The 7,571-nt window shown below is 38.1% G+C and overlaps 1 protein-coding gene across 1 annotated transcript in view; it reads left to right on the top strand.

Annotated features, from left to right (window-relative positions):
* The first annotated feature begins 698 nt into the window (after positions 1 to 698).
* pcdh15a (protocadherin-related 15a) overlaps positions 699 to 7,571 on the top strand; it is a 280,344-nt gene continuing 273,471 nt past the window's right edge. The window contains exon 1 of the mRNA XM_067385538.1: positions 699 to 830. The gene's annotated coding sequence lies outside the window, so the exon portion shown is untranslated. The remainder of the gene's footprint in view (positions 831 to 7,571) is intronic.

The following is a 7,571-nucleotide window of genomic DNA, read 5'->3' as shown; positions in this document are numbered from 1 at the left end:
ATAGATAGATAGATAGATAGATAGATAGATAGATAGATAGATAGATAGATAGATAGATAGATAGATAGATAGATAGATAGATAGATTATTTATTTATTGTAAATAATAATAATAATAATAATAATAATACCAATATTAATATCAATTAAGCATAATTACCTTGAATTGAATATGATTTGGACATGTTTTTGATATTATTCACCATTATATGAATTTGCCGGACAATGCTGAGTTCAACATCAAGATTTACCTGCCCTCACCTTTACTGACCAGGCAAATGAGATTATTGCCTCGTGTGTGTGTGTGTGTGTGTGTGTGTGTGTGTGTGTGAGAGAGAGAGAGAGAGAGAGAGAGAGAGAGTTAGAGAGAGAGAGGAAGGAAGGAGGCAGAGAAGGTTGAATGAGGGCTGTGTGAGGTGGGTTTTACTTTCATTGGAGCTGTCATGTTACTTTTTACCGTTGCTTGAGGACTAACGAACACCGTCCTGAATCTGACCTGCTCTTGGACTTTAAGCGCTTAAGGGGAATCAGTAAGAAGTAAAATCACCGGGGCTCGTGCGGTCCGTCCTCGTCTGAGAAAAAAGACACACACACGTACAGAGACTGATGCGGGATTCGCTGCGTGGGTCTGTCCGGATAGACTCTGTTTGGATTCTAAACCGACATGGTGGGTTAACGTTTGAGTGATACGGAGACCGTCCGGTAAATTCCTGACAGGAGGAATGAATGATTTCACGTGCGGCGCCCTTGAGTGAAAACGCTCGCGTAACTGTTGCTGTGAACGGACGTCTGCAGGAACATGAGGAGAGAGAAATAACTGAAATAAACTGCGTGAGTAAGCTGTATTAAGATTATTTAAAGAATTAGTAATATGCTATTATGGTCTTAGAGCCGATTTGAGTGTCATTAGTTGAGTTTTGTTTCTCTCAAAGTCAATTTGAAATCCGCCTCTGTTACATTAAGCAAAATAATGGCATTTAAAGAGATCCAACTGAGACCACATTATTTATTTTATTCAATCATCATTCTTCTTCTTTCTAGATCTGAATCTGTAGCCCCTTGAATCCATCTGGTTGGGGGAAAAATGATCGATTAATTTGTCTCTGAATTGTTTTTTTTTTTTATTCATTCAAGTCATGTCTGGTAAAATGAAGTCAAATGCGACTGGACGTGATATTAATTTTGAGGATATTTGAGAGGTTTAGTAGGCTATCTGATGGATTAAACTTTCCTGTTTCATTCACTCCCATCAGCCACATCATTTAACTCGGTTGTTTCCATTTCCTCACTGCAAAAACAGCACAGAAGCTGCATCTGTAGTGGTTAAAATATGCCAGTGGCGTGTGGTAGTGCTTTATATGTATAGCCTATGTTAATATTTTAGTAATGTATGTCATATCCTCTGTCAACACTGCAGGTGTATTGAAGGTGCACCTCCTGTCACCATCGTTTATTCACTAGAAACAGTTAACTCGAAGCTTATTGCATGTTTTAAATTATCTCAATGTCATTTTCATTCAGACATGACCAAAAGTTGATGTCAGACGGTGTGAGTGCTCTACTTTGTAATTAGTCTGTTTGCTTTTACCTTTTTGGTTCAACTTCACAATGCATTTAGGTTGATTTTTGCAACTGTTATGGACATCATAGGCAATTTCTTGATCATCCAGGAGGCCTCCCCTCAAATAATTTTATACTTGTATTTCACCATTAGGGGAGAGTGGGGGCGGTTGCAACACTTTTTACAATTCCTTCAGTTTCTCAGCGACTGTTTGTATTAGAAAGACAAAAAATATTTATATTAAACCCATATATGTCACCTACCTGCCCATACTGTTGCAACATGTGTACATGTGATAATATGAAAGTAATTTGTACTTAAATGGACCCTGAAAAATGTTGCAACTGTCCCCATATATGGGGACAGTTGCAACAGTACCGAGGGGCAGTTGCAACAGTCATTTAGATGTAATAAAACTCATACTTCTGCATCATTTTTCAAATCTTTTTTTTAGTTTATTTGAGACCAGAGTTCATTGAGTTAACTTTTTAAAGTAAAAAACAACCAAGTACACAACCATGTAACACCTTTGTCAAAATCCCACAAACTGATTTATGTAGGCCCAACTCAAATGTGATTTTCTGCCTAATAACATCAACTCATGCAGTTCTGACGGAAGAAGAAAACTAGAGCAAGCTGTTTGCATGTGCACAACTCACCAGCACATGATGTGGGTGTTTGCCAGTGTGTTGCTATGCATTTGCAAAGTATTTTTTGTTGTTGTTACTTACTAGTCCCTCCTTCAAAGCCAATTTGAAAATCATAAATCTGAATATCATATATCTGATCATTTGCAATGAGACAGCATAAATTCCTCAACAAGATGCATAATTTGAGGCAGTTAGAGTGAGTTAGGGGTTTGCTCTAAACACAGACACTATGCATGAGCCATATTAATAGCGATGCATGGTTTAGCAAAGAGACTAAATGAATAAATGCTAAGAAATACTAAGAAAATATGCACAACATATCCAAGCACAGACCTCTAGCTTGGCTACAATATGTGCTATTTCTCTAATATGCAGTATATATGCGCATTTTCTGATGATGAACTGTATGCCTTTAATATCTTAAAAGTTGTTCAAAGCATTTCTAAGGATATTGATTTTCTGAGATGGTGAATGGGAACATGTTTTGTGTAACATTAGCAACACAGTATTTGCTGTTTGATATCGTAGTCAAACAAATGCTAAGCATATCAATTATCGTTATGTGACCTCACTGTCCTGCCATCATTGCTTACTACAGCAGCAGCTAAGGACAGAATAGGTAGAGGGACACCCCTTTCTGTTGTCCTTTTCCTGTAAAAAAAAAAAAGTTGTCCATACTGAAAAAAACAGAACAGAAAATGTAGGATACACTGCAGAGTTTGACTTTTAAAAAAGCAATTTGCTGAAATACAAAGAGGAGATACCTGATTATTGAAATATGTTCTTTATCAAACCACTGAATTGCCTTTTATATAAATTTTTATCTAATTGTCATTATTATTGTCATGAGGAACAATTGCAACACCATGTGGGGACAGTTGCAACAATGCGTTGCAACTGTCCCACCCCCTGGCAGCCATCTTAAAACTAGTGATGCTAGCCTAACACATTAGCTTGAACACATTGTACCCAAGTCTGTTAAGAGCTAAGAAAATGCACATTCAAACTATAAAACTATAAAAAACAATACTTAAACAGTTTAGACAGTATGACAAAAAATCTAGTAGTAAAAAAAGTTACTTTTTTGCCTTGAATTTCAGTTCTCCTATAAGGAGGTTTAGCATGTAGCTGTTAACTTCCAGAAAGAAGGAGGGGCATACTGAGCATGTGCAGTAGGAATGTCATGACTCTAGCTCATTCCTAATTGGATAAATCAGCAATGTTGCAACTGCCACACGTTGCAACTGTCCCCACTCTCCCCTACCACCTCAACTTCATTTGCATTTTCAGTTACTATTGACCTTTTTCCACTATTGACTTTATTATTACATTCATGTTTCCCAGAATTTATCTGTTGAAAGGCTTGAATAATGAGTCAGTGATGTGCTGTTGGTGTAATGAATAGATCAGTGAGACTGGTGCTCAGTTGGCATCTGTGTTCAACTGACACCATTGATATGGAGAGAAAGAGTGTGTGTATCTGTCTATGTGTGCGTGTGTTAGGAGGAGGACTGGGGTGATCTCATGAGTTAACGTCCACGTTTCAGTCTAAAGTTTCGGTTAACAGAAGCTTCATTAGTTAGAGATGATGCAGCCATCCTGTGCTTTATTGGGAGATCAAGATGAATGCTTTGCCATATAAATACAAGATAATTAAGGAGCTTTGAGATGAGTCAAAAGTTTAATGCACTGTGATAATATTTGTATCTCGTAATGACGAAAAGTTTTGACATTGCGATTCCCCTCTGGCTTTTTGTTTGAAATATATTCATTATATTCACAACTGCAGTTCTTGTAAGGGTGATAACACAGTTGACACACACAGGATTGATCTTTTTTTACTTTAATTTGGTTGGAATAATGTGTTGATTCTAATTCCAACATGTCTTCAACCTTACAATTCCAACATGATTCAACCTTACAATTGGGTTCAAAAGTTTGGGGTCAGTAAGATTTTTTTTTTTTTTTTAATAACTCTCTTATGTACACCAATGCTGCATTTTTTTTATTTTTTATTTTTTATCAAAAGCAGTAATTTTGTGAAATATTGTTACAATTGAAAATTATTTTTTTCTATTTAAAATATTTAAAATGTAGTTAATTCTAATAGCAAAGCTGAATTTTCAGCAGCTATTATACATGATCCTTCAGAAATCATTCTATTATGCTGATTTGGTGCTCAAGAAACATTTCTTGTTATTATCAATGTTGAAAACATTTGTGCTGATAATATTTTTTGTGGAAACTGTCATACCCCCATTTTTGTGTGTGCCCCTTTAAATGCAAATGAGCTGCTGCTCCCGGGCAGAGCTTTAGCTGTTAAAGCTCTGCCCTCTGCTGGAAAGAACACTTCAGTTGCTCAACAACAAAACTTCTTATATCACGGTATTTTTCAAAATTATATCGGTTTCACGGAATATCATGGTATTTTTTTCCCCTATGCATGTCCAGGCGTTAACCACATTTTCTACTGATTGAGAGAGGAAATACTCCAGTAGATTGACTAGAATGCCCTGTTTTACTTTCATGATGAGTGAATATTGTAGAAAAATTCTACACTAGAGTTAATACAGGTTTACAAACCCCCACAAAATGATGCTGTGGGGAGACAACAACCAATAAAACAAAGACCTGCAACACACTCATTACAGACACATGATTATTAAAGCTGCAGTCCGCACCTTTTTTTGGTTGAAAATGATCCAAAATCAATTTTTGAGCAAGTACATAACCAGCCAGTGTTCAAAACTATCTCATTATCTTAGCTCAATTCACAACGGTAAGCTTCTAATAATGTTTTATAATAAGAGCGACATGGTGGATTTCCATGGGAAATTTGAGCATGCAGCAGTTCCTCGGTTTGTTATTATGTCACGTCCGTAAACAGAAAGGAAGGAGTCCCGTCCAGGCTAGTCAGTTTTATCACGTGAGGACTCTGCTGGTAGCGGATCATTTATAGCCAGCAGCTGAAATAATTCAACTTATCATTTTGATGACGGATTGTAATCCAGAAAGGTCCAAATGACAATCATCAGTGACAACTGGAGATTTACCCATAGTCAAAAAGCAAAAGACTTTGGACTGTGGAGTGGCTACAGAAATTGAAATCTACAGGTAACGCTAATATACACTAAATACACATAGTCATGCAATGCTGATGTTGTTAACATTAACAATTTGAGAGCAAAGTATAACAGTAATAATAATTTGCATGGTTTGGTATGATTCGAGCTAAGCGATCATTAGATTTAATCATCATTGGCGGCGCGATTTATTGTAGGCCTAATGCTTTTTTCCTCAGTTGTTCAGAACAAAAGTGGCAGACATGTTACTTACTTGTTCAGATGATATTTTCCAGTGAAAATTCTTATATTGGTCATACTTTCAAGACGTAGAATCTGTGATTCTGAAATACAGTATCCACACCGGTGCGGTGACTGACAGCAAGGATTAGATTCATCCGTGCTGACGAGCTGTTCCGCATATGACTGCAATTGCAGGTTTCAAACAAGAGATGGCGACAGAGAGGAAAAATCACGGACTGCAGCTTTAAAAAATGACCATGGAGATAGAATAGTTGAGGGCACCTTAAGCATTTTAAAAAATCTAACCCTTTACAGCAACAAACTGCCAAAACGAGGGAGAAACGCAGAAGAACATTTAAACTGTCTAAGGATATTTTCAGTACATTTAAGAGCACTACAGTCTCTAAACAAATGAAACGTAAGTTTACCACAAAAAGAATAAAGCAGTTAAATTTTTGCCCATTCTTCTTTGAATTGTCAGTCTATTTATTAACTTATATCGTCTTCTGTGTAGCAGAATAACCCATTGTGTCATCGCGGTCGTGATCAGACGTACAGTTCAGTGTCCTTTGCATAATGTTACTGTAACGAGGTTAGTAGTTGTGGGAAGAAGGAGGCGGGAACCGGCGAACGTTCAACAAAACTTTAATGTAAAATAAACAAAGAACAAAACGAAAGTAATGCCGGCAGACCCTCGCGGACGTCTGCTGGCCACACAAACATAATAAAACATAACATAAAGTCCAGGCCTGGTCCTCTCTCGTCCTTCATTGTAGTCGCTCCTCCTTTTATGCCTCCGGAGCTCCTCCGTGAGAGAATCGCAGGTGACGCTCATTATCACTTGCGTGATGAAATATGTGCGCATACACGCTGCTGGTTCATGTTTAGAGCAATATAGTATATGAAATAGGTCCATTAAAGCTTAAACGCGCTTGCTCAGGTCTATATAATATGATCCATGTGGAGAACGTTGTTAATCTCATCACGGCGCACCGCGCAGAAACCGCTCTCTCTTGCGCGCCGCGTGTAGTTTGAATTCTCCGCTGTAATCAAGGGCTGAATCCGAAATCGCCCCCTATAACCTCAAATAGGGCATTATTTGAGGCGACAGCAATTTGTAGTGGTGTCCGAAACCATAGTGGACGTTATTGAGTGCACTCATTCAATCTCACATTGCACCGCAATAACGAGTGTACAGCTGATGTACACACAACGGCATTTTTCATTCACTCTTTCAAGTGAACAATATAAGTGGATAACGTAGGGTATAGTGACTGAGGGTTTAGGGGGTGATTTTGGACTTACCATAGACTGTGCTGTGATCACAGCTGTACTCTAACTACAGTGCAAGAGTGAAACGGGACCCTCTCAAACAGTGACGGGCTGCAGGGCGTTCCGAACGTTGGTTAAGCGGTACATACCGGTATTGCAGTATCATCAAAATTCATATCATAGCAAAATTAAATACCAGTATTCGGTATGAACTGGTATACCGCCCAGCATCTCGCATGCAGCCAAAATGCGGAGTCGGACACTGATGGAGAGACTCAGGAAGAAGTTACAACTTTTAGAATGCATCTGGACGTTTCCGAATGGTTAGTGGATAAATTATGTAGTTGCTGTGGAGTTGATTCAACTCATTGACTATAGCATGTGCCGTCATGTTAATCTTTTTTGCAAATCCAGCGTTGAATTGACCCTCGTTTATGAAGCAGTCTGGTGTAAAATGACGGCATGGTAACAACACTCTACTACAGTGGTTCTCAAACTGGGGTACGCGTACCCCTGGGGGTACGTGAGGTGACAAAAAGGGGTACGGGAACAAAATGCTGAGTTGTTTATTTAATTCTACCATACTTTAAAATGATATTAAAACTGAGCATGTATTTCTAACTGGCAAAATGGCATAAATCCATTACATTTACTCAAAGTACCTCATCTTTTGCAGTCAAAAATGACTGCATTCACAGAAGCAGCATGCATATGATAGATTGTGTGCAGGGTCTGCTGCCTTAAATCACACTAAATTACATGACAATGCACCTTTGTAAAAGTG

The sequence above is a fragment of the Chanodichthys erythropterus genome, chromosome 5, assembly GCF_024489055.1.
Source record: "Chanodichthys erythropterus isolate Z2021 chromosome 5, ASM2448905v1, whole genome shotgun sequence".
NCBI lineage: Eukaryota > Metazoa > Chordata > Actinopteri > Cypriniformes > Xenocyprididae > Chanodichthys > Chanodichthys erythropterus.
The sequence above is the reverse complement of the archived record's forward strand: the minus strand, read 5'-3'. Positions and strand labels throughout refer to the sequence as shown.